Here is a 27,348-nt window from a genome sequence, read left to right on the forward strand (position 1 = left end):
GGTGCGGCGACCAATACTGAACGCAGTATTCCAGATGTGGACGCACCATCGCTCGATACAATGGCATGATGACTTCCCGCGTCCTGGTTGTTATGCCCCTCTTTATGATGCCCAGCATCCTATTGGCTTTTTTCGAGGCTGCTGCGCACTGTGCAGATGGCTTCAGTGATGCATCCACCAGCACACCCAAGTCTCTCTCAAGTCTGCTGTCTCCCAACAATGCCCCCCCCAATTTGTAGTTGAACAACGGGTTCTTTTTCCCTATATGCATGACCTTGCATTTTTTCACGTTAAAGCGCATTTGCCATTTGTTTGCCCAGTCTTCCAGCTTGTCCAGGTCCCTTTGCAGGTCCTCACACTCCTCCCTGGACCTAACTCTGCCGCACAGTTTGGTATCGTCTGCAAATTTTATAACCTCGCACTTTGCCTCCTTTTCCAGGTCATTGATAAATATGTTGAAGAGTAACGGCCCCAGCACCGATCCCTGTGGCACACCGCTCGTGACTCCCCGCCAGTCAGAATATTGGCCCTTCACTCCGACCCTCTGCAGTCTTCCCGACAACCAGTGCTTGATCCATCTGTGCACATCCCCTCCCACCCCGTGGTTCCACAGCTTCCTAAGCAGCCTTTCATGTGGCACCTTGTCGAAAGCCTTTTGAAAATCGAGGTAAATGATGTCTATGGGTTCCCCATTGTCCACCCGACTGCTTATTCCCTCAAAGAAGTACAGAAGGTTCGTTAGGCATGACCTTCCCTTACAGAATCCGTGCTGGCTTGTTCTCAGTAGGCCATTCCTCTCGATGTGCTCGCAAATGCCGTCCTTGATCATAGCTTCCACCATCTTCCCTATAATTGAAGTCAGGCTCACCGGCCTGTAGTTCCCGGGGTCACCCCTCGATCCCTTCTTGAAGATAGGTGTGACATTCGCCAATTTCCAGTCCTCTGGTACCTCACCAGTTTTCAAGGATAGGTTGCAAACATGCTGGATTGTGCCCGCTATTTCTTGTCTTAGTTCCTTCAGAACCCTTGGGTGGATCCCGTCCGGGCCCGGTGATTTACCGCATTTTAACCTGTCTATCTGTTTGAGGACATCCTCCTTACTTACCTCTATGTGCTCCAATTTTTCGGCCTGTTACCCACTTATGAGCTCCTCTGAAACCGGTATATTAGATGTGTCTTCGCTCGTGAAAACCGACGAGAAGAACGTGTTCAACCTCTCAGCTACCTCTTTATCCTCCTTAATCACTCCCTTCCTATCCCCATCGTCCAACGGCCCCACCTCCTCTCTCGCTGGTCGCTTCCCCTTTACGTAACTGAAGAATGCCTTGAAGTTTTTCGCCTCCCTGGCCAGCCCCTCTTCGTATTCCCCTTTCGCTTTTCTAACTTCTTGGTGGCATTCCTTTTGGCATTTCCTGTGCGCCTGGTGATTCTCCTCCGTTGGGTCCTTTTTCCATCTCCGGAAGGATACTTTTTTGTCATTTATTGCCCTCTTTACTTCAGTTGACATCCAAACCGGGTCCTTTGATCGCTTGTTCTTGCAGCCTTTCCTGAAACTGGGGACGTACATTCTTTGTGCTTCCTGCAGGGTGTCCCTGAATAGGGTCCAGGCACTTCCCACAGTCTCCATCCTAAAGATGTTTCTGAGCTTCCTCCCCACCATTTCCCTCATAGCAACATAGTTCCCTTTCTTGAAGTTGAGCGCAGTTGTTGCGGTCCTCCTTACTATGGGTGTCCCCCTTTCTAATGTGAATCTGATCGTGTTGTGATCACTGTTGCCTAGTGGTCCTCCCACTTCTACCCCTCTTGCAGGCCCCCCTAATCCGTTTAGGATGAGGTCAAGAGTAGCACCCCCTCGCGTCGGTCTTTGACTAGTTGCTCCATGAAGCAGTCCCTCACAGCTTCTACAAATCCTGTTTCCCTAGTGCAGTTGGAGTGACCCGTACTCCAGTCTATTCCCGGGTAGTTGAAGTCCCCCATCACTGTTACACTTCCAGTCCTGCATTCCTGTCTCAGTTCCGCTTCCAAGTCGTGTCCGACTCCTTCTGGTGTACAAGGTGGGCGATAGTACAGCCCCAGTTTTATGCCTGCACCCTTGTTTCCCGGCAATTTGACCCATAGCGATTCCAGCCCCTCTGCCTTCGTTGCCATATCCATCCCGACCGAGTGGATAGAGTCCTTTATATATAGTGCTATGCCTCCCCCCTTCTTGTGGGTCCTGTCCCTCCTGTAGAGCTTGTACCCCGGCAGCGCCACATCCCATTGATTTTCCTCTGTCCACCAGGTTTCTGCAATTCCAATTATATCTAGGTCCTTCCCCTTGGCCACGACTTCTAGTTCACCCATCTTGGCCATGAGGCTTCTTGCATTTGCGTATAAGCACCGCAGGTCCCGTGTTTTAGGGTAGCACTGATAGAACCTGCATTTTTGTTTAAAATACTGTGTTTTAGGTGGTAAAGAGCCTATATTTCTGTCTTACTAGTATTCAGCCATTGTTTTCTGCTGATTAGGTTGAGAAGGGAGGGGCTCTGTTTTACTTCTAAGGTTAATTGCATTATCTTTGGGACATTGCTATGAACAAGGCTGCCCTGGAACTTCAATAAGATAAATTGCTCTGCTTTCCATATTCTGCTCTTTTTACTGGTTTTCAGCATTATATCTGCTTAATTTCTCTTCTCATCCCTGTTTCTTACTAAAAAAAAAAAAACACAAAAAAAGTAAACCCTTCTCTTTCCTCTGTTAAATCTTATTTCCTCTTTCCCTTTATAGGAATAAGGGTAAGACTTATAGTCCCACCAACCCCAGGGACCACTATTCATATATAGAGACTCATATAATCAGGACTACTCAAATCAAGTCACTTCACAACCAATCAAGATGACCTTTATTCTATGCAATCACTGTGGTGCTTTAATTCCAAGACATACTATTTGGAGGCTTAAGGCTTGCCCCATCTGTCTTCAACTTGCCAGTATTAAGGAGGAGCTCTGCAAACTTAAACAGGAATTGAATACAATTAAAGCAGCTTCCATCACTCCACAAAATCATACCAAATTACCACCTCTACCTCAAAGAATAAAACAGCCCAGGAATAAATGGGTCACAGTAGGCTCAGGAAGAATGCGACATGTAACACAGAAACATCCACCTTCACTAATATTACCTCTACAGAATTCCTTTGCTCCACTAGTGCACTGCGATACTCAAGAAAACAGAAGGGAGGTGGGACTGGAACCAATGAAGGTAACTCAAGAGAACAAGCGCACCCTAAGTACAAACAAAAAAGCCAAAAACAGAAAACTATTACTGTTGGGGGGATTCCATCATCAGAGGCATTAACCTTGGAACACATGGCGAGGAGACCAAAATAGTGAAATGTCTTCCAGGATCCTCAGCTACCAGGAGTTCCAGGCAAATATTGACTATAATTAAGGAAGAAACTAAGGATTTTAACACTGATGTTGTTATCCATCTGGGAACAAATGACCTGGCCAACACCTCCACACTTGCAGCACAGAAAGCTTTTCGGAAGCTTGGTGAGGGCGTGAAACCTTTTGTAAAGACTTTAGCTTTTTCTGAAATACTGTCTGCATATGGAAAGGGAGAGCAAAGAGTGAAAAACACAGAGGACTTTAATAGATGGCTCAGAGCCTGGTGTCATCAAGAAGGCTTCAGGTACATAGGAAGATGGGGAAATACATGGAAGGACAAGAAGCTATATTGCACTGATGGGCTACATGTTACTACAGTAGGAAAAAGAAACCTTGCAGAGAAATTTAGACAATATTTTTCTAGGCATTTAAACTAGAAGGTGGGGGTGGTGTATGTACGAAGGACAATTATAGAGACCACTCCCGGCAAAAGAAAAGATGTGATAGCAGTAAAGGCTGCAACATAAGCAATATCAGCAACTCATTTCTTAGTATTGCAACGGAAAGTGAAACGACACAAAAATCCATACGAAAAAGGAGATTATCGCTGAAAAATAGCTGGAAAGCGATGACCACAAATGCTCGCAGTCTAAGCAACAAAGTTCATGATCTGCAAACCCTGATGTTAGAGGCAGATCTAGGTATTGTTGCTATCACAGAGACATGGTTCAGTGAATCACATGGATGGGATGCAAACATGGGATGCAATCTTTTTAGGAAGGACAGAGATGGTCATAAAGGTGGAGGAGTAGCTCACTATGTAAAGATTAATATCCAAGCGACCAAAATGCAAGGAACCTGGGGAGAGGAAGAAGCGATATGGATTGCTCTGAAAAGAGAAGATGGAACTTCTATCTACATGGGTGTAGTCTACAGACCTGCGACTCAATCGCAGCAAATTGATAAGGATCTGATTGTGGATATCCAAAAGTTTGGAAGGAAAGAGGAGGTTCTGCTGTTGGGAGATTTCAACCTGCCGGATGCGGACTGGAATGTTCCGTCTGCGGAATCGGAAAGAAGTAGGGAGATTGTGGATGCCTTTCAAGAGTCTCTGTTCAGACAAATGGTGACGGAACCCACAAGGGAAAAAGCGATATTGGATCTGGTCCTCACAAATGGAGAGAGTATCTCTAATGTTCGAGTGGGTGCTCACCTGGGAAGTAGCGATCATCAAACGGTTTGGTTTGATATAACGGCTAAAGTGGAGAACGGCCGCACGATACTTAAAGTCCTAGATTTCAAACGTACGGACTTTAATGCAATGGGAAAGTACCTGAAGAAAGAGCTGTTAGGATGGGAGGACATAAGAGAAGTGGAAAGACAGTGGTCTAAGCTGAAAGGAGCAATAAAAATGGCTATGGACCTTTATGTGAAGAAAATCAATAAAAATAAGAGAAAAAGGAAGCCGATATGCTTCTCCAACCTAGTGGCTGAGAAAATAAAGGCGAAAGAGTTGGCGTTCATGAAATATAAAAAAACCCAAGAAGATGAGAGCAGAAAGGACTACAGGGTGAAACTGAAAGAAGCCAAGAGAGAGATACGTTTGGCGAAGGCACAGGCGGAAGAACAAATGGCTAATAATGTAAAAAAGGGAGATAAAAATTTTTTCAGATATATTAGTGAAAGGAGGAAGATAAAAAATGGAATGCTAGGCTAAAAGATGCTGTGAACAAATATGTGGAGAGTGATGAGGAGAAAGCAAATGTGCTAAACAAATACTTCTGTTCTGTGTTCACAGAAGAAAATCCTGGAGAAGGACCGAGATTGTCTGGCAAAGTTACACGAGAAAATGGAGTAGATTCTGCGCCGTTCACGGAGGAGGGTGTTTATGAGCAACTTGAAAAACTGAAGGTGGACAAAGCGATGTGACCAGACGGGATCCATCCCAGGATACTAAGGGAGCTCAGAGAGGTTCTGGCGAGTCCTATTAAAGACTTGTTCAACAAATCTCTAGAGACAGGAGTGATTCCTGGGGATTGGAGGAGAGCGGATGTGGTCCCTATTCATAAAAGTGGTCACAGGGATGAAGCAGGAAACTACAGGCCGGTGAGCCTCACTTCAGTTGTTGGAAAAATAATGGAAGTGTTGCTGAAAGAAAGGATAGTGTACTTCTTTGAATCTAATGGGTTACAGGATCCGAGGCAACATGGCTTTACAAAAGGTAAATCGTGCCAAACGAACCTGATTGAATTTTTTGATTGGGTGACCAGAGAGCTGGATCGAGGACATATGCTAGATGTAATTTACTTGGATTTCAGCAAAGCCTTTGATACAGTTCCTCATAGGAGGCTGTTGAACAAACTTGAAGGGCTGAAGTTAGGACCCAAAGTGGTGAACTGGGTCAGAAGCTGGCTGTTGGACAGACGCCAGAAGGTGGTGGTTAATGGAAGTCGCTCGAAGGAAGGAAAGGTGACTAGTGGAGTCCCTCAGGGTTCGGTGCTGGGGCCAATCCTGTTCAATATGTTTGTGAGTGACATTGCTGAAGGGTTAGAAAGAAAAGCGTGCCTTTTTGCAGATAATACCAAGATTTGTAACAGAGTAGACACCGAAGAGGGAGTGGAAAATATGAAAAAGGATCTGCAAAAGTTAGAGGAATGGTCTAATGCCTGGCAACTAAAATTCAATGCAAAGAAATGCAGAGTAATGCATTTGGGGATTAATAATAGGAAGGAACTGTATATGCTGGGAGGAGAGAACCTGATATGCACGGACGGGGAGAGGGACCTTGGGGTTATAGTGTCCGAAGATCTAAAGGCGAAAAAACAGTGTGACAAGGCAGTTGCTGCTGCCAGAAGGATGCTGGGCTGTATAAAGAGAGGCGTAGTCAGTAGAAGGAAGAAGGTGTTGATGCCCCTGTACAGGTCATTGGTGAGGCCCCACTTGGAGTATTGTGTTCAGTTTTGGAGACCGTATCTGGCGAAAGACGTAAGAAGACTTGAGGCGGTCCAGAGAAGGGCAACGAAAATGATAGGAGGCTTGCGCCAGAAGATGTATGAGGAGAGACTGGAAGCCCTGAATATTTATACCCTAGAGCAGGGGTGTCAAAGTCCCTCCTCGAGGGCCGTAATCCAGTCGGGTTTTCAGGATTTCCCCAATGAATATGCATTGAAAGCAGTGCATGCACATAGATCTGATGCATATTCATTGGGGAAATCCTGAAAACCCGACTGGATTCCGGCCCTCGAGGACCGACTTTGACACCTGTGCCCTAGAGGAAAGGAGAGACAGGGGAGATATGATTCAGACGTTCAAATACTTGAAGGGTTTTAACGTAGAACAAAATCTTTTCCAGAGAAAGGAAAATGGTAAAACCAGAGGACATAATTTGAGGTTGAGGGGTGGTAGATTCAGGGGCAATGTTAGGAAATTCTACTTTACGGAGAGGGTAGTGGATGCCAATATTAAATATTGAACTAGGCCAGTTACTGGGCAGACTTGCATGGTCTGTGTCTGGCCATTTGGTGGAGGATGGGCAGGGGAGGGCTTCAATGGCTGGGAGGGTGTAGATGGGCTGGAATAAGCCTTAACAGAGATTTCGGCAGTTGGAACCCAAGCACAGTACCGGGTAAAGCTTTGGATTCTTGCCCAGAAATAGCTAAGAAGAAAAAATAAAAATAAATAAATAAATAAATAAATTTTAATTGAATCAGATTGGGCAGACTGGATGGACCATTCGGGTCTTTATCTGCCGTCATCTACTATGTTACTAGATTCCCAGGCCCGGCAATGACATCGGACTGGTGCCAGAGGGAAAGGCATGACGGGCTGTGAAGAGAGCAAGATGAAGGGAGAGAGGTTGGACCTGGGGTAGTGTGGAGAGAGAGGGAAAAAGTTACTTGAAGGGAAAACCGTTGGGAAGAGAAAGGGAGAAATAGTGGACCTGGGGGGAGGGAGGCAGGCAGACAGGGGGAGAGATGGGACAGGGGCAGTTGGGAAGAGAAAGGGAGAGAAGTTGAATCTAGAGATGGAAGGGGATGAAGAAATGTTAGGCCTAGGGATGGAAGGGAGAGAGAGATGCAGCATCTCATTTTTTTTCCTTCCATCTCATTGTTCAGCATCAAGGGGGGAGGGAAGAAGAACAACAGAAAACAGACGGAGCAAAATGTTGAAACAAGAGGAGAGAGGATGAGAGATAGAAGGAAATAGGAGGCTGGGAAAGGAGTGAGATGGGAAATGGGAGAGCTACAGAAGAAGAGAAGATGGAAAATTGATAGGTAGCTGAAAATTTAAAAAGGAGAAGGATGAGAAAGAGAGCGAGATTTGAGTGGACAGAAGCAGGAGAAATGTTGAAAGGAAAAATCAATATCTTGGAGACAGTGACTGAAGCAAGAGAGAAGAGGAGGAAAAAAATGGACAGCAGACACTGGAAAGAGAATTAGAAGATAGACAAAATCAGAAAGAGAAACTGGGACCAAAAGCAAAATGACCAGACAACAAAAGGTAGAAAAAAATAATTTTATTTTCTATTTTGTGATTATAATATGTCAGATTTGAAATATGTATCCTGCCAGAGCTAGTGTTAGACAGCATTACATTACATTAGTAATTTTTATTCCGCTTGTACCTTGCGGTTCAAAGCGGATTACATAAGAAGAGAACTGGACATTTCCAGGAGGGTACATGACATTGGAGAATACAGGTTGAGGGTATAGACTTAATAACAGAATGAGTGTATAGACATAATAACATTGGAAGATAAATCAGGTTACATTACATTACATAGCAAATTGTCTGTTTCCATACGTTGGTAGGTAATCGGTTTCGGTAGGATGATTTAGGTTCAAGGTAGCTTTGTTGGCTTTTTTTTTATTGGTCGATTGAGGGTATGGTGCCAGGGAGTGCGCAGAACATGGTCGGTGTAAGTGGAAGAGGAGAGGGAAATTAGGAAGATTGTATATACTTTTTGAATAGCAGCGTTTTGATTTCTTTACGGAATGCTTTGAAGTCAGATGTTGAGGTTAACAATCTGGTGATGGAAGGTTCGAGTTTTGCTGCATGCGCTGCTATGAGGTTATCATAAAGCTTTTTACGATGAGTGCCATTGAGTGGTGGGTATGAGAATGGTGTCAGTGTTCTTCTTGTTCTGGGTGGAAGGTTACGGTTTAGGCGATCGTTTAGATAGGCAGATGCAGTACCGTTGATTACTTTGAAGATTAGACAGTATAGTTTGAATTGAATTCTGGCTCGAATCGGTAGCCAATGTGAGTCTAGGTAGGCATTGGTGATGTGGTCAAATTTTCCGAGGGAGTAGATTAGTCTGAGAGCTGTGTTCTGAACGGTCTGTAGTTTTTTGATCATGTTTGTAGGGCATGGTAGATATAGTATATTGCAGTAGTCCACAAGACTTAGTACCAGGGATTGTACAATGATTCTGTAGTGTTCTTTGTCAAAGAATTTCCTTATTTTTCTTAAGTTGCGCATTGTGAAGAATGCTTTTTGGGTAATTTTGTTGATTTGAGTCTGCATAGTGCAGCATCTGTCTATCAGCACTCCCAGGATTTGAGGGAGGTTTGGATTGGGTATTTGATTGCTTTAATTTCCAGGTCTGTTATGGATGGGTTTTTGTCCATTTCAAGCATTAAGAATTTGGTTTTGTCCGAGTTTAGTTTTAATTTGTGGTTTGTCATCCATTTTTCTACTTCATCCAGTATTGTTTCCAAGTGTCCTGTTGAGGTGTGGTCTTGGGTTTCGAAGGGGAGGAGAATAGTTATGTCGTCTGCGTAGCTGAATGATGTTACATTTAGGTTGTCTAGAGTGGTACCAAGGGAGGAGATGTAGAGATTGAATAGAATGGGTGAAAGTGGAGATCCCTGTGGGACTCCGCATGGATTTGACCATGGGTTGGATTTCGTATCATTTATCTTAACTCTGTACGTTCTTGTTTTAAGGAATCATTGGAACCAGTTGTAAACCACCCCTGAGATCCCTATTGCATCAAGTATCTGGAGTAGTGTGATATGATCAACTAGATCGAAGGCGGCGGAAAGATCTAGTTGGATAATTAGGATCCTGTGTCCTTTACTGAGGTATTGTCGGGCTATGTCCAGTAGAGTTGCTAGTAGTGTTTCCGTGCTGTGGTAAGATCTAAATCCTGATTGAGATGAGTGAAGTATATTGTGGTCAGCTAGGTAGTTGGTGAGGTATTGAGCCACAAGTCCTTCAATCAGCTTGACATATAATGGGATCGAAGCAATAGGTCTATAGTTGGTAGGTGTGTCTATAGGACCTTTTTGGTCTTTCAGTAGGGGTGTGATTATAATCTCTCCAAGATCTTGTGGGAATTGGCCTTCTATGAGAGTGCTTTGTATCCATTGCGTGAGGCTGGTTTTGAATTTAGGGGAGGCATTTGTAAGTAGATACGATGGGCAGTAGTTCAAGTCGCATGAGGTGTGGCTGTATTTTTTGTATAGTCGGTTCAAATCAGGCCATTGTAGAGTTGGGAAGGTGGTCCATGTTAAGAACATAAGAACATAAGAAGTTGCCTCCGCTGAGGCAGACCATAGGTCCATCCTGCTCAGCGGTCCGCACCCGCGGCGGCCCATCAGGCCCATTGCCTGAGCAATGGTCTATACCTATCTATACCCCCCAATCCCTTTTTCTTCTAGGAATCTATCCAAACCTTCTTTGAAACCATTTAATGTTTTCTTGTCTACAACAGCCTCTGGAAGCGCGTTCCATGTATCCACCACCCTCTGAGTGAAAAAGAACTTCCTAGCGTTTGTTCTAAACCTGTCCCCTTTCAATTTCTCCGAGTGCCCCCTTGTACTTGTGGCGCCCCTTAATTTGAAAAATCTGCCCCTGTCTATTTTTTCTATGCCCTTCAGGATCTTGAAGGTTTCTATCATGTCTCCTCTAAGTCTTCGCTTCTCCAGGGAGAAAAGTCCCAACTGCTTCAATCTGTCGGTATATGGGAGATTTTCCATTCCCTTTATCAGTTTGGTTGCTCTTCTTTGTACTCCCTCAAGTACCGCCATGTCTTTCTTGAGGTACGGCGACCAGTACTGGACACAGTACTCCAGATGCGGCCGTACCATTGCACGATACAGCGGCATGATAACTTCCTTCGTCCTGGTCGTAATACCCTTCTTAATGATACCTAGCATTCTGTTTGCTTTCCTAGAGGCTGTGGCGCATTGCGCCGATGCCTTCAGTGTTGCGTCTACCATCACTCCCAGGTCTCTCTCCAGGTTACTAACCCCTAGTGGTGTTCCCCCCATTTTGTATGTGAACATCGGGTTCTTTTTCCCCACGTGCATGACCTTGCATTTCCCCACGTTGAAGCTCATCTGCCACTTTTCGGCCCACTTTTCCAGCTGCGTTAGATCCTTTTGGAGATCCTCGCAGTCTTCCTTGGTTTGAGCCCTGCTGTATAGTTTGGTGTCATCTGCAAATTTAATGACTTCACACTTAGTTCCCGCTTCTAGATCATTTATGTAGATATTGAACAAGAGCGGTCCCAGCACCGACCCTTGCGGAACTCCGCTCGTGACCCCTTTCCAGTCTGAGTAGTGTCCCTTTACGCCAACCCTCTGCTTCCTGTTTGCCAGCCAGTTTTTGATCCATCGGTGGACCTCCCCTTGTACCCCGTGGTTCCATATCTTTTTAAGCAGTCTCTCGTGTGGCACCTTGTCGAAGGCTTTTTGGAAGTCAAGGTAAATGATGTCTATAGATTCCCCTTTATCCACCTGGCTGTTCACTCCCTCAAAGAAGTACAATAAGTTTGTGAGGCATGACCTACCCTTACAGAAGCCTTGTTGACTCGGTTTTAGCTGCCCATTTTTTTCGATGTGTTCACAGATGCTGTCTTTAATCAGTGCCTCCATCATCTTTCCCGGGACTGAGGTCAGGCTCACCGGCCTGTAGTTTCCCGGGTCCCCCCTTGCGCCCTTCTTGAAGATGGGCGTGACATTTGCTATTTTCCAATCCTCTGGGATCTCTCCGGTTTTTAAGGATAGGTTGCATATCTGTCGAAGTGGCTCCGCTATTACGTCTTTTAGTTCCTTGAGTACCCTTGGGTGAATGCCATCCGCACCCGGCGATTTGTCGCTCTTTAGTCTGTCAATCTGCTTGAGTACATCCTCTTGGCTTACCTCTAAATAGACCAGCTTATCGTCTTGGTCTCCTATTACGATCTCCTCGGGTTCTGGAATGGTGGTTATATTCTCCATCGTGAAGACTGACGTGAAGAACTCATTTAACCTGTCAGCTATCTCTTTCTCTTCTTTTACAACTCCCTTTCTGTCTCCATCGTCCAATGGTCCCACTTCTTCTCTCGCCGGTTGCTTCCCCTTGACGTATCTGAAGAACGACTTGAAGTTTGTTGCTTCCTTTGCCAGTCTCTCTTCGTATTCTCTTTTTGCTTTTCTAATCACTCGATGACACTCTTTCTGGTGTTCTTTGTGCCCTTTTTGGTTCTCCTCTGTTTGGTCTTTTTTCCATTTTCTGAACGATGCTTTCTTGTCGCTTATCGCCTTCTTCACTGCACTTGTTATCCACACTGGGTTTTTTGTTCTATTTTTTTTTGCACCCTTTTCTAAACTTGGGGATGCATATGCTTTGTGCTTCGTGCACAGTCTCCTTGAATAAGGTCCAGGCTTTTTCTACGGATTCCTTCTTCCCTATGTTGCCTTTGAGCTTCTTTCCCACCATTTTTCTCATGGCATCATAATTTCCTTTTTTGAAGTTGAGTGCCGTCGTTGTGGTTCTTTTCCCCTTTGATGATCCAATTTCAAGCCTGCACTGGATCATGTTGTGATCGCTGTTACCTAGTGGGGGTAATACCGCCACCTCCTTTGCTGTCCCCCCTAGTCCGTTGAAGATTAGGTCAAGAGTGGCATCGCCCCTTGTTGGTTCCGTGACCAGCTGCTCCATGAAACAGTCCCTCGTGACTTCTATGAATTTTGTCTCTTTTGCGCAGTTTGAGTGCCCAATACTCCAGTCTATCCCAGGATGGTTGAAGTCCCCCATCACTACCACATTTCCGCTTCTGCATACCTGCTTCAGTTCAGCCTCCATCTCCTGGTCGATTTCTTCCGGTTGTCCAGGTGGGCGGTAGTACAGACCCAGTTTAATGTCTGCTCCTGCTCCTCCCTGTAGCTTAACCCATAGTGATTCCAGGCCATCCGCCCGTACTGTTGTTTCCGTCCTGGCTGATGGTATGGAGTCTTTTATGTACAGCGCTATTCCTCCACCCTTTTTATGTGTCCTGTCTTTCCTGTATAGTTTGTACCCTGGTATGGCCACATCCCATTGATTGTCCTCGGTCCACCACATTTCTGTGACTCCAATTATGTCTAGGTCCTTATTGCTGGCTGTGATTTCCAGTTCTCCCATTTTGGCCCTCAGGCTCCTAGCATTTGTGTATAGGCAGTTATGGCTTCTTCCGTTGTGGGTGTTGTTATTAACTCATCGAGTGTGGTGGTTGAGTTGTTGAAGGTAGTTCTGATTTTGATGATCTTGTGTTTGAAATGGTCTGCTAGTTGGGAAGCTGTTGGTGTTTTATTGCCTTGAGTGGCAAGGAATGGGTTTGTGTCCGTAAGTTTTTTTACTAAGTTGAAGAGTGTTTTTGTGTCGGAGGTGTTTGTGCCAATTAGTTTAGTGTAGTATGTTTTGCGCTTTTCCTTAAGTTTGATGTTATATAGTTTGGTCATTTCTCTTTTTTCTCCAAGATCTTTCAAGTTGTCTGCAATGCCTTTTTAGTAGGAGGAGTTTGGAGTCGAACCACTTGTCTGAGGGTCTGCAGGTTCTATGTTTGTTTTTTTCTGGGGCTAGCTCGTTCAAGGTTGTTTCACTTAGGGTGCACCAGTGTTTTACGAAGTCTGTAGGGTCAGTGGGGACGATTGCAGGGTCCACTTTGTCCCAGAATGTGGCTGGTTCAATTTTCTGTCTAGATTTGAAGGTTGTTTTTTGGGGCTTAGATTTTATGTTATTTTGAGGCCAGTTGATTGTGAAAGTGTATTTGTGGAGGTCTGACCAAAGAGAGGGATGCCAGGTACCATTGGCGATGTGAATATTTGGGGTGTGGAGGTTATGAGACGTGAATGCTGCTATATCAAGTTGGTGGCCTTTTTCATGCGTGGGTTCAGGATTGAGGATCTGGTAGGATAGGGCGTCGAGGTATGAGAGTATTTTGTTTGCTTGTTTGGATGTGTGGTCTTCGAGGTGGAGATTGATGTCTCCTAGGAGCAAGTTGTATGTGGAGGTTAGAGAGTTCTGGAATAAAAATTCTTCGAGTTCAAGTTTTGAGGTGTTCCATTTTCCTGGAGTGATGTAGCATAGCAGACAGTTCAAGGTGCCTGTAAGTGTGTTGTCGGAGAGTTGGCATGCAAGAAGGTCTAAGTGAGGGGTTGATTGTTTGTGTAGCACTTTTAGGTTGAGGTTGTTTTTTACTAGAATCGCTAGTCCTCCCCCTCGTTTGTTTTCTCGGCATACCAACTCTAATTTGTAACCTTTGGGGCAGAATTCGGTTATGCATGGGTCCGAGTTGGATGTTAGCCAGGTTTCGGCTAGGAAGAACAGCTTAGTTGTTCTTTGATTATCCAGTCTTTGATTAGATTTGCTTTTGGGCTAATTGATCTTATATTCATGTAGGCACAGGCTAACGAGGTGTGTTTTGTGTTGGAGTTAAGGTTGCACTTGAGGTAGAGGATATTTTTTGGTGGTGTTTGTTGTTTTTGTGTGGTGGTCTTGTGCTTTGGTGGAGGTCGTTTTCCCCAGACGGTGGGAATGTGGTCTTGGCTGGTCAGTGGACAGGATGTTAGGGTTCTGGTGGTTTGGATTTTTCTGGGTGGATGTGGTTGTCTGTAGGTTGCTGTCAGAATTGGGATGGGTGATAGGTGATATCCTGTGGTTTGCCAGTTTGAAATGAGTAGTGAGAGTATTAGGAGGGCAAGTATGATTTTATATGCGTGATTTTCCATTTTGTTTGTGGGGTGGAAGATTCTTTGGGTCTAGTATCTCTTTGGTTAGAGTTGTGGCAATGGTGTTGGTGGTTTCGAGAGGACTTTTTTTTTTTTTTTTTTAATAGTAATCTGACACGGAAGAGGATGGAGAGAGTTTCTGTTCGCACTCCTCTCTGGTGAAGGTAATCGCCTTTGTGTTTAGACTCTGGCTTGTGGTGGCATAAGAGGAGTCTGGTCCCTCGCAGGTCGGGGAGAGGGGCGGAGCAGGGCTCCCACGCTGTCTCTCCTCTGCTGGTCTCTGGGCTCTGCGGGCTGCCGGTGGTAATGGGGGGGGCTCTAAAGCAAATGTCCGCGTTGCAGGGAAGTGAAGTCTGGTCCCTCGCAGGTCGGGGAGAGGGGCGGAGCAGGGCTCCCACGCTGCCTCTCCTCTGCTGGTCTCTGGGCTCTGTGGGCCGCCGGTAGAGGTGAGGGGGCTCTGAAACAAATGGCTGCGCTGCAGGGACGTGAAGTCGGGTCCCTCACAGGTCGGGGAGAGGGGCGGAGCAGGGCTCCCATGCTGCCTCTCCTCTGCTGGTCTCTGGGCTCTGTGGGCCGCCGGTAGAGGTGAGGGGCTCTGAAACAAATGGCCGCGCTGCAGGGAAGTGAAGTCTGGTCCCTCGCAGGTCGGGGAGAGGGGCGGAGCAGGGCTCCCACGCTGCCTCTCCTCTGCTGGTCTCTGCGGGCCGCCAGTAGAGGTGAGGGGCTCTGAAACAAATGGCCGCGCTGCAGGGAACTGAAGTCTGGTCCCTCGCAGGTCGGGGAGAGGGGCGGAGCAGGCTCCCACGCTGCCTCTCCTCTGCTGGTCTCTGGGCACGCTTTCGTTGCTGAGAGTCGTACTCCTGCAGGCAAAGTGACGGCAGCTGCCGCGGCGGTTTTCTCGGGCCTTTGTTCTGGGCGGGAAGCGCGCGAGCCTGCTCTCTGCTTTCCTAGTTCACAGCAAGCGTGAACTAGGACCTAAAAGAGAGGAAAAGTCTTTTTTATTTATTTTGTAGCCGGCGTGGGGTTGGAGAGGTTGCATCCTTATACTTCTACTAAGACTAACCCCCCTCCTTTGCTGGCACGCAGCGTGGGTTTTGGTTTTGGTGCCGGCGATTGATCTGACACTCACAGATGTCATTTGAGCATCAGAGCCGCCACCGGCGCTGGGGCCCACACTGCGCATCATCAAAGGAAGGAGCAAATATCTGAATAAAAAATCTGGCCTAAGACTTACCAATGTTTTAGATTTCGGCCCCTTATGTGATTTGAGTTTGACACCCCTGCTCTAGTGTATGAGCAACTCCTGAAAGTGCGAGCTGAGTTTTCTATTTTACAGATGGAAGAAATAGATTTTTTAAGATTGAGACTCCGGCAAACTGTATATGAATATAATAATAAGTCGGGTTCGCGGTTGGCCCGATTTATCAAACTGCGGCAAGCTAGGGCAACCATCATGCGTATTCGAGATTCGGAGGGGGTGGAACATTGTACTGATAAGACTATTAGGAGGGTTTTTCTTTCCTAGTATACTAAACTTTATGGTAATATGGATAGGAGGTGCTCAGACTCTATATCAACCTATTTGAGTAAGGTGACCCTTCCAAGCTTGTCTGCATCTGATAGTGAGTTTCTTAATGAACCCATTACATTGGGGGAAGTATTGGGGGTTATTACACAACTTAAGATAGGGAAATCGCCAGGGCTTGACGGATACTCAAACATATTCTATAAACAGTTTTGAGACATCTTGGCCCCTTTTGCTGCCCATCTCCTTGCCTCCATCCATGGGTGAGGCGGGTATATCTGTCTTGCTCAAACCTGGGAGAGATCCTTTGGGGTGTTGAGCGTATTGCCCTACATCGCTTTTGAAAACAGATCTAAAAATTTTTGCGAAAGTCTTGGCTCTTCGCCTGGGTAAGATTTTGCCTATTTTAGTTCATATGGATCAGTCTGGCTTCATTCAGCGGCGTCAGGTTAGTGATAATATTAAACGGACGTTACATTTATTGTGGGTGGCCAGGCGGACGACTGATAAAGCACAGTTACTTACCGTAACAGGTGTTATCCAGTGACAGCAGGCAGATATTCTTGACTGATGGGTGACGGCACCGACGGAGCCCCGGTACGGACAATTTTAGAGTGATTGCACTCTAAGAACTTAGAAAGTTATAGCTAGGCCGCACCGCGCGTGCGCGAGTGCCTTCCCGCTCGACGGAGGCGTGCGGTCCCCAGTTAAGATAAGCCAGCTAAGAAGCCAACCCGGGGAGGTGGGAGGGACGCAAGAATATCTGCCTGCTGTCCCTGGATAACACCTGTTACGGTAAGTAACTGTGCTTTATCCCAGGACAAGCAGGCAGCATATTCTTGACTGATGGGTGACCCCCAAACTAACAAAAAGAGGGATGGAGGGAAGGTTGGCCATTAGGAAAATAGATTTTGTAAAACAGATTGGCTGAAGTGTCCATCCCGTCTGGAGAATGAATCCAGACAATAGTGAGATGTAAAAGTATGAACTGAGGACCAAGTAGCAGCCTTGCAGATTTCCTCAATGGAAGTGGAGTGGAGGAAAGCTACAGACGCTGACATAGCTCTAACTTTGTGGCCCGTGACAGAACCTTTCAGTGTCAGGCCCGACTGAGCATAACAGAATGAAACGCAAGCAGCAAGCCAATTGGATAAAGTGCGTTTAGAAACAGGATGACCCATCTTGTTAGGGTCAAAAGACAAAAAAAGTTGAGGAGATGATCTGTGAGGCTTAGTGTGTTCGAGATAGTAAGCCAAAGCACGAGATAGTAAGTCCAAAGTATGTAAAGCCTGTTCACCTGGATGAGAATGAGGCTTCGGAAAAAAAACAGGCAAGACAATGGACTGGTTAAGGTGAAATTCAGACACAACCTTAGGGAGAAACTTTGGATGGGTATGCAGAACCATCTTATCATGGTGAAAAACAGTGAAAGGTGGATCTCCCACCAATGCATGTAACTCACTGACCCTCCTGGCAGAGGTGAGAGCAATAAGGAAGAGCACTTTCCAAGTAAGAAATTTGAAATGTACTGTGGCCAAAGGTTCAAAAGGAGGCTTCATTAAGGCAGAAAGAACTACATTGAGATCCCAAACCACAGGAGGGGGCTTGAGAGGTGGTTTAACGTTGAACAGGCCCCTCATGAATCTGGAAACCAAAGGATGAGCAGAGAGGGGTTTTCCATGAATTGGCTCATGGAAAGCAGCAATGGCACTGAGATGAACTCTGATAGAGGTAGATTTGAGACCAGAATCAGACAAGGAAAGAAGATAGTCCAACACCAGCCCCACTGCTAGAGACGTGGGATTATGGTGATGCAAGAGGCACTAGGAAGAAAACCGAGACCACTTCTGTTGATAACAATGAAGGGTACTCGGTTTTCTGGAAGCATCAATGATAGAACGGACAGGCTGAAAAAAGAAGAGAACGAGTCGTAGTTAGCCCGAGAGATACCAAGCTGTCAGGTGCAGAGACTGTAAGTTGGGATGTAGTAGGGACTGCTGATGCTGAGTAAGCAGAGAAGGAAACAGTGGAAGAAGTATGGGCTTCCTGGTACTGAGTTGAAGTAGAAGGGAAAACCAGTGCTGCCTGGGCCACCGTGGAGCGATCAGAATCATGGTGGTCTGTTCCCTCCTGAGCTTGAACAATGTCCTCAGCATGAGAGGTAGAGGAGGAAATGCATAGAGGAAGAGATTGGTCCAATCCAGCAGAAATGCATCTGGTGCCAGACGGTGAGGGGAGTAAAGTCTGGAGCATAACAGGGGCAGTTGATGATTGTGAGGAGCTGCAAAAAGGTCCATCTGAGGAGTGCCCCATTGAGCGAAAATGGACTGGAGAGTCATGGGATCGAGAGTCCATTCGTGGGGTTGGAGAATTCTGCTGAGATTGTCTGCTAAGGAATTCTGCTCCCCTTGAATGAAGACAGCTTTCAGAAATAAATGACGAGCTGTCGCCCAAGACCAAATCCATTGGGCTTCCTGACACAACAGGCGAGAGCCCATTCCACCCTGTTTGTTGATGTAGTACATGGCAACTTGATTGTCTGTGCAAAGAAGTAGTACTTGAGGAAAGAGGAGATGTTGGAATGCCTTGAGGGCGTAAAACATCGCTCGGAGCTCCAGGAAATTGATGTGATGTTTCTTTTCCTGGGCAGTCCAAAAACCCTGAGTTTGGAATTCGTTCAAGTGAGCCCCCCAGGCATAGGGGGAGGAATCTGTGGTGATGACCAGCTGATGAGGAGGTAGATGGAATAGTAGACCTCTGGATAGATTTGAAGATGTCAACCACCAGCGTAGCGACTGTCGAAGAGACGATGTCACAGATATGTGTTGTGAGCAAGGATCTGTCGCTTGTGACCACTGGGTTGCTAGGGTCCATTGAGGAGTGCGCAGGTGAAGACGTGCGAAGGGGGTGACATGCACCGTCGATGCCATATGCCCCAAGAGCACCATCATGTGATTTGCTGAGATGGTAAATTGTTGAGACACCTGCAGACAAAGTTGAAGGATGGTCTGAAGGCGGTTGGGTGGAAGAAATGCCCTCATAAGCACAGTGTCCAGAATAGCGCCAATGAATTGAAGTCGCTGGGTTGGAATGAGATGCGACTTGGGGATATTGATTTCGAACCCAAAAGTTGAAGAAATTGAATGGTCTGGTTGGTGGCAAGAAGCACCGCCTGAGGGGAATGAGCCTTGATCAACCAGTCGTCCAGATAAGGGAAGACCTGAAAATTGTGAGAGCGGAGATAGGCTGCTACCACAATCAGACACTTGGTGAACACCCTGGGAGAGGAGGCCAGACCGAAGGGCAGCACCTTGTACTGGTAATGAGTGTGATTGATGAGAAAGCGTAGATATTGCCTGGATGCTAGATGGATAGGAATATGTGTGTAGGCCTCTTTGAGATCGAGGGAGCATAGCCAGTCGCCCTGAGTGAGAAGAGGGTAGAGTGTGGCAAGAGAGAGCATTTTGAACTTCTCCTTGACCAAGCATTTGTTGAGATCTCTGAGATCTAATATAGGTCTGAGGACCCCGGAATTTTTGGGAACTAGAAAGTACTGGGAGTAAAATCCCTGACCTCGCTGATCTGGAGGAACCTCTTCTATGGCATTGAGAAGGAGGGATTGAGCCCTGGTGGAAGCAGACTCTTTTGGCAAGCTTAACGGAGGAGGAGTCTGAAAATTGAGGGAGTAACCGTGGGCGATGATAGAGAGCACCCATTGATCGGTGGTAATTACCTCCCATCGGGCCAGAAAGATTTGGAGGTGGCCTCCGATAGGTTGTGGAAGAGGACATGAGAGAGGAAGACTGGCTATGCCCTGGAGAAGAGAGTCAAAAGGGCTGAGTTGGTTTAGGCTGAGCAACAGGCTTTATTGCAGGTGGCTGTTGTTGGCGAGCCTATTGGTGCTGTTGCTGCCGCTGTCTCCGGTGCTGAGGAGGATGAGGCTGAATTGGCCGAGCGGAGAAACAGCGCTGATACGACGTTTGCTGCCTGAAAGGACGAGCAGGAGGGGGGTTTCTTTTTGTTTTTCAATAAGGTATCCCACTTCGTCTCATGAGCCGAAAGTTTCTGGGTGGTGGTATCTAGAGATTCCCCAAACAGCTCATCACCCAGGCAGGGAGCATTGGCAAGGCGGTCCTGGTGGTTCACATCAAGTTCTGAGACGCGAAGCCATGCTAAGCGTCTCATAGCTACAGACATTGCAGTAGCTCGTGATGTCAGCTCAAATGTGTCATAGATGGAACGGACCATGAATTTTTTGAGCTGTAAGAGATTGGCAGTACATTGCTGAAAAGCAGAAAGTTTGCGGTCTGGAATATATTTGTGAAAAGTGGCCATCTGCTGGATAAGATGTTTCAGGTAAAAGGAGAAGTGAAAGGCATAGTTACCTGAACGGTTGGCCAACATAGCATTCTGGTAAAGTCTTTTACCGAATTTGTCCACAGCCTTGACTTCTCTGCCAGGAGGGACAGAAGCATACACACTGGAGCCTGCAAATTTCTTCAGGGTTGACTCCACCAGCAAAGATTCATGTGGCAGCTGAGGTTTGTCAAACCCTGAGATAGGAATAACTTTATAAAGCGATTCCAGTTTTCTTCAAGCTCCTGGGATGGTAAGAGGAGTCTCCAGATTTTTATAAAAAGTTTCCCTTAAGATATCATGAAGGGGTAATTTCAAAAATTCTTTAGGAGGTTGGTCAAAATCCAAAGCATCAACGAATGCCTTGGACTTTTTAGAATCAGATTCCAATGGGATTGAAAGGGTGTCTGACATCTCCTTAAGAAACCTAGTGAAGGTAATGTGCTCTGGCTTACTAGCAGGATCCTGCACAGATGGGTCAGCCTCATCCGATGAAAAGTCATCATCGGTACCGATGGGGTCATCTGAATCATCCCATAAATCAGGGTCGCGTACCGATGGGAGACGGCCCTGAGATAAAGGAGTAGAGGATTTGGTATGTCTGGTTTTGCGTACCGATTTGCCAGAACGCATCGACACCGTACCTGGTGAAAGTAAAGCGGTACGGGTGTCAGAAGGTGGTACCGGCTCGGACTCTGAATGAACAGCTCGCCGTAGACACTTCAGTTCTGCCGACAGAACAGGCATAGACATGGAAGAGGCAGATTTAAGCGGTGCCGATAACATCGATGCAGACAAAATAGGCTGTTCTACAATCGGTACCGCAGGCTCAGTGGGTACCGACACTGGAAGGGTCGGAGTTAGAAGAGCCAGGAGAAGGTGCTGTAAAGCAATGTTACTTACCGTAACAGTTGTTATCCAGGGACAGCAGGCAGCTATTCTCACTAGTGGGTGATGTCATCCGACAGAGCCCCGATACGGACGTCTCACAAGCATATTTTGCTTGAAGAAACTCAGAAGTTTCGAGATGCCCGCACCACGCATGCGCCAGTGCCTTCCCACCCGATGGTCCGGGCATGTCTTCTCAGTTCAGGTAGCTAGCAGAGAAGCCAACCCAGGGGAGGTGGGTGGGACGTGAGAATAGCTGCCTGCTGTCCCTGGATAACAACTGTTACGGTAAGTAACATTGCTTTATCCCAGGACAAGCAGGCAGGTATTCTCACTAGTGGGTGACCTCCAAGCTAACCTCAATGGGATGGTGAGAGAGTTGGCAATTTAGGAGAATAAATTTTGTAATACCGTTTGGCCAAACTGTCCATCCCGTCTGGAGAAAGTATCCAGACAATAATGAAAGGTGAAGGTATGAACCGAGGACCAAATGGCAGCCTTACAAATCTCCTCAATCGGTGTCGATCTGAGGAAGGCTACAGAGGCCGCCATTGCTCTGACCTTATGGGCTGTGACTTTACAGGGAAGGGGTAATCCAGCCTGGGCATAGCAGAAAGAGATGCAAGCCGCCATCCAGTTGAAGATGGTACGCTTCGAGACAGGGCGTCCCAACTTGTTCGGATCAAAGGAGACGAAAAGTTGAGGAGCAGTTCTGTGTGGTTTGGTGCGATCCAGGTAGAAAGCCAAAGCACGTTTACAGTCCAGAGTGTGAAGTGCTGATTCTCCAGGATGAGAATGAGGCTTTAGAAAAAACACTGGAAGAACAATGGTTGAGATGAAATTCAGAGACCACTTTAGGCAGGAATTTCGGATGAGTGCGAAGGACCACCTTGTCATGATGGAATACTGTGAAAGGTGGATCCGCCACTAAGGCCTGAAGCTCACTGACTCTGCGGGCAGAAGTGAGAGTAACAAGGAAAACCACTTTCCAAGTGAGAAAGTTCAGCGGAGCCTTCTTGAGAGGCTCAAAAGGAGGTTTCATAAGTTGAGAAAGGACAACATTGAGATCCCAAACCACTGGAGGAGGTTTGAGAGGAGGATTGACATGGAAAAGTCCTTTCATAAATCTGGAAACCACAGGATGAGCCGAGAGAGGTTTCCCCTGTAGAGGCTGATGGAAAGCCGCAATAGCACCCAGGTGGACTCGTATAGATGTAGACTTGAGCCCAGACTGAGACAGGTGTAGAAGATAGTCCAATACAGAAGACAGGGAGGTTCGCTAAGGCTCCTTACGATTAGAAACACACCAGGAAGAGAATCTCGTCCACTTCTGGGAGTAGCATTGGCGAGTAGCAGGCTTCCTGGAAGCCTCCAGCACCTCCCTCACCGCCTGGGAAAACTGGTGAGGAGTTACGTTGAGAGGAACCAATCTGTCAGGTGGAGGGACTGCAGATTGGGATGAAGTAGAGATCCCTGATGCTGAGTAAGCAGTGAAGGAAACACTGGTAGAAGGAATGGCTCCCTGCTGCTGAGTTGAAGTAGAAGGGAGTACCAAGGTTGTCTGGGCCACCGAGGAGCTATTAGAATCATGGTGGCATGGTCGGATTTCAATTTGACCAGAGTCTTTTGAATGAGAGGAAATGGAGGAAGCGCATACAGAAAGCGAGTTCCCCAATCCAGGAGAAAGGCATCCGCCTTGAGACGATGAGGAGTGTAGATCCTGGAGCAAAATTGAGGTAGTTTGAAGTTGTGGGGAGCAGCAAAGAGGTCTATCTGAGGCGTTCCCCACTGAGCAAAGATCTGATGAAGGGGGTTGGAATGGAGCGTCCATTCGTGAGGCTGGAGGAGACGACTTAAGTTGTCCGCCAAGACATTGTCCTTCCCCTGAATGTAGACAGCTTTGAGGAAGGCGTTGTGGCGAACCTCCCAATCCCAGACTCTGAGAGCTTCCTGGCAAAGGGAGGCCGAGCCCATGCCCCCCTGCTTGTTGACGTAATACATGGCGACCTGGTTGTCTGTGCGGATTAGGACCACCATGTCGTGAAGCAGATGTTGAAATGCTTGAAGAGCATTGAAGATGGCACTGAGCTCCAGAAGATTGATTTGATGGAGTCGGTCCGCACTGGTCCAGAATCCCTGAGTGCGAAGACCATCCAGATGAGCTCCCCAAGCATAGGTCGAAGAATCGGTGGGGAGGACCTTCTGGTGGGGAGGAGTGTGAAACTGCAAACCTCTGGATAGATTCGAAGAGGTCATCCACCAAAGCAGAGACTGCCGAAGAGCAGGAGTGACTGTGATGTGCTGAGTCAACGGGTCTGACACCTGAGACCATTGAGAAGCCAGGGTCCACTGAGGAATTCTGAGATGAAGTCTGGCAAAAGGCGTTATATGAACTGTCGAGGCCATGTGGCCCAGGAGCACCATCATGTGTCTCGCTGAGATGGACTGGCGAGAAGACACTGACTGGCAGAGGTGAAGAAGAGCATCCAGGCGCTGAGGAGGAAGGAATGCCCTGAGCTGAATGGTGTCCAAAACCGCCCCGATGAAGGGGAGAGACTGGGTAGGCTGTAGATGAGATTTGGGGAAGTTGATCTCGAAGCCCAAACTCTGCAGGAACCGAATCGTGGACAGGGTCACCGAGATGACCCCCGGAGCCGAGGGGGCCTTGATGAGCCAGTCGTCGAGGTAGGGGAATACCTGAAGACCTTGGTTCCGGAGTGCAGCGGCCACTACCACCAGACACTTCGTGAAGACTCTGGGAGACGAGGACAGGCCGAATGGAAGCACTCGATACTGCAGATGTAGATGTTCCACCCGAAATCTGAGGAACTTGCGAGAGGTCGGATGAATGGGAATGTGAGTGTAGACCTCCTTGAGATCCAGAGAGCATAACCAGTCGTTCTGCTCGAGGAGGGGGTAGAGAGAAGCAAGAGTCAGCATGCGAAATCTCTCCTTGACCAGAAACTTGTTGAGGACCCGAAGGTCCAGAATGGGTCGCAGGTCGCCCGTCTTCTTCGGGACGAGGAAGTACCGGGAGTAGAATCCCCGGTTGTGTTGGTCCACAGGGACTGGCTCGATGGCCCGAAGCCGGAGTAAAGCCTGAGCTTCCTGAAGAAGAAGGGCGGTCTGTGTCAAGTTGGAAGGATACTCTCTTGGAATGTGGTCCGGGGCGACCCGATGGAATTGAAGAGAGTATCCTTCCTTGACTATGGAAAGAACCCAGAGGTCGGTGGTAATAGCCTCCCAGCGATGAAAGAAATGATGGCGGCGACCCCCGATGGGAAAAACAGGAGGATGCAGAACGAGGTTGGTTATGCTCCCTGAGAGAGAGTCAAAAAGGCTGAGGAGCTTTGGGGACAGTAGACGGTTGAGGCTTCTGTTGAGCCTTCTGTGGAGGTTGTCTCGCAGCCGGAGCTTGCCTCGGAGTATAACGCCACTGATAGATCAAGGGCGGTCTAGTAGGCCGAGACTGTTGAGGCTTAGGCTTGGGCCGAAGGATAGACTGAAAAGACTTTTCATGGTCAGATAACTTCTTCGTCACAGTCTCGATGGACTCGTCAAATAAATCCGCTCCAGCACAAGGAACATTGGCAAGTCTGTCCTGGAGGTTCGGATCCATGTCAATGGTCCGAAGCCATGCCAATCGACGCATAGCCACGGAACAGGCGGCAGCCCGTGCCGAAAGTTCAAAAGCATCGTAAGAGGATTGCATCAACTGGAGACGTAGCTGGGACAGCGAGGCCACTACTTCCTCGAATTCGAAGCGAGCCTGAGACTCAATGTAAGGTGTGAACTTCCGAAGCACAGGCAGGAAGAACTCCAAATAAGTTGCAAAATGAAAAGTGTAATTCAGAACTCGGGAAGCCATCATCGAGTTCTGGTATATTCTCCTCCCAAACTTATCCATGGTCCTGCCCTCGCGACCCGGAGGCACCGAGGCATACACGTGGGACGGATGAGACCGCTTTAAGGAGGATTCGACCAGCAGGGATTGGTGAGAGAGTGGAGAGCCTTCAAACCCTTTGTGATGAACCGTGCGGTATCGTGCATCCAACTTGCCCGGAACCGCAGGAATGGAGTAAGGTATTTCAAAACATCTCATAAACGTTTGATCGAGTAGTTATGCAGAGGCAGGCGAAGAGACTCCGCAGGAGGATGAGGCAAATGCATGGTGTCAAGGTATTCCTTGGAGTACCGAGAACCGGTGTCCAAGGTAATGTCCAGGTCATCCGCCATCTGCCGGAGGAAAGAAGAAAAAGACAATTGATCCGCCAGCACAGGCCTCCGAGAAGGACTGTATGAAGTCGAGGCCTCGGGATCCACAGAGACCTGGGATCGACAGGGAGAATAAGAGGTACTCGGTTCCTCATACTCCGGCCCCTGTGGAGCAGACATGTCAGACGAAGAGTACCCCATGCGTTGCAGCTTCTTCTGCGGCGAAACTTCAGAGTGCCGCGAGGAGTGCCGTGAAGAATGTCTGGACCGATGCCCCTCTCGGTGTCTGGAGGGAGATCTAGAACGATGATGTTTAGCATGGTCCCCCGACGCCTCAAGTGAGCAGATGGGACTCGAGGCCGTGGAGCGAAGAGGCGGGAGATGCGACGCCTCTCGAGATGCAGTCCAGGCCTGATATGGAGTGCGGAAGAACTCTTCCTGAGACTTGCGATGCCCAGGGCTTTGATTACCGAAGAGGTATGCCAGACCTCTTCGTCTGGAGGCGTGATGGGCTCTAAAGGAGGCATGTCAATAAAGGAAGTCCGCCTCGAGGGACCGGCCGCCGCACGCCGCTCCTCCTCGCCAAGCAGCGAGACTGACCGGCGAGGAGGAGGAGGAGGGGGCGGTCTGCCCCCCGGAATCGGAACTGGGAGGTCACCCTGGATGGTGGCGATTAACCTGGGTCCCATGGTTTGCATGAGCTCGACAAACTGAGCTTCCAAAAGGGACCACAACGAAGCCGATATGGAGGGATCCGCACCGAAAGGGGGTCCTCCAGCACGGTCTTCGCGCTCCTTCGTGGTCGAGTGCTTTTGCTTGGAAGCTTTTGGCACTTTGATAACCACGGGTGGAATTGTAGAAGGCGGTACCTGATCCGAAGAGAAGGAAGGCACCGGCGCCGAAGACGGGGTCGAAACCGGGACAAAGGAAGCCGGCTTCAGTAGACCCGGAGCAGCAGGAGTGGTGGTGGGCTTCGCATGGGCAGGCGAAGCGGCAGCCGAAGCTGAAGGTTCTTTCGCAGCTTCCATTTTGAACATCGACTCCCACAAAAAACAGCGACGCTTAAACGCCCGCGCTGTAAGAGTGGAACAAGGCCGGCACGATTTCGGGAAATGTTCTGGACCAAGACACTGCAGGCAGCGTTGATGCGGGTCCGTCAGCGACATCGCGCGCTGGCACTTGCTACACTTTTTAAAACCAGTAATTGGCCGGGACATAAGCCGAAAAAGCTCCGCCGCGAGATCGAAGGAGCGGGGCCTGAGCCAAGCGGCAGACCTGGCCGAATCGCCGGAATAAATTTTTTTTTTTTTTAAAGGAAATAAAAGAAATAAAATACACAATAAGAGTAAAAAGAACTCAAAATCGCAGCAATTAGAAGGCAAAAAACGGGAATTCAGTCAGCGCAGAATCGAAGTAAAACTTTTCAGCTCCGCGGAAAGAAAAGAACTGAGGAGACACGCCCGGACCATCGGGCGGGAAGTCACTGGTGCATGCGCGGTATGGGCATCTCGAAACTTCTGAGTTTCTTCAAGCAAAATATGCTTGTGAGACGTCCGTATCGGGGCTCTGTCGGATGACATCACCCACTAGTGAGAATACCTGCCTGCTTGTCCTGGGATAACTGCTCCTTAAGTTGGACCTGGAGGATGGATGCTATACGCTCATCCAGGGATGGTCCCGATGGCACCAGTACTGCTTTTTTCTTGCTCGGTACCTGTGGTGCAGCTCGACGCTCAGGCGAAGTTGATGCCGATGAAGAGGCAGTGACTTCTATCGGAGCGGAGCGTTTACGGGGACGGCGCGCAGTCTGCAGGACTTGGCTCACTGCATGTTCAACTGGCGGGCCGAGAACTGTAGGGGATGGCTTCTTAGCCGGCTTACCTGTGGGGTGCGACACCGAGGATGTATCTTGCGGTGTCGAAAGCGCCGGTGCCGACTTGGAGGAAGTTGCCGATGTCGGGAGTCGATGCCAGTGGAACTTCCATAGCGGCACCAAAAAGAAGCTGCTGTTGAATCT

At 47.9% G+C, this 27,348-nt stretch overlaps 1 protein-coding gene across 8 annotated transcripts in view; it reads right to left on the bottom strand.

Annotated features, from left to right (window-relative positions):
- CENPT (centromere protein T) overlaps positions 1 to 27,348 on the bottom strand; it is an 822,208-nt gene that overhangs the window by 55,537 nt on the left and 739,323 nt on the right. The window lies entirely within an intron of this gene.

Source organism: Geotrypetes seraphini, chromosome 4 (assembly GCF_902459505.1).
Source record: "Geotrypetes seraphini chromosome 4, aGeoSer1.1, whole genome shotgun sequence".
NCBI classification, from domain to species: domain Eukaryota; kingdom Metazoa; phylum Chordata; class Amphibia; order Gymnophiona; family Dermophiidae; genus Geotrypetes; species Geotrypetes seraphini.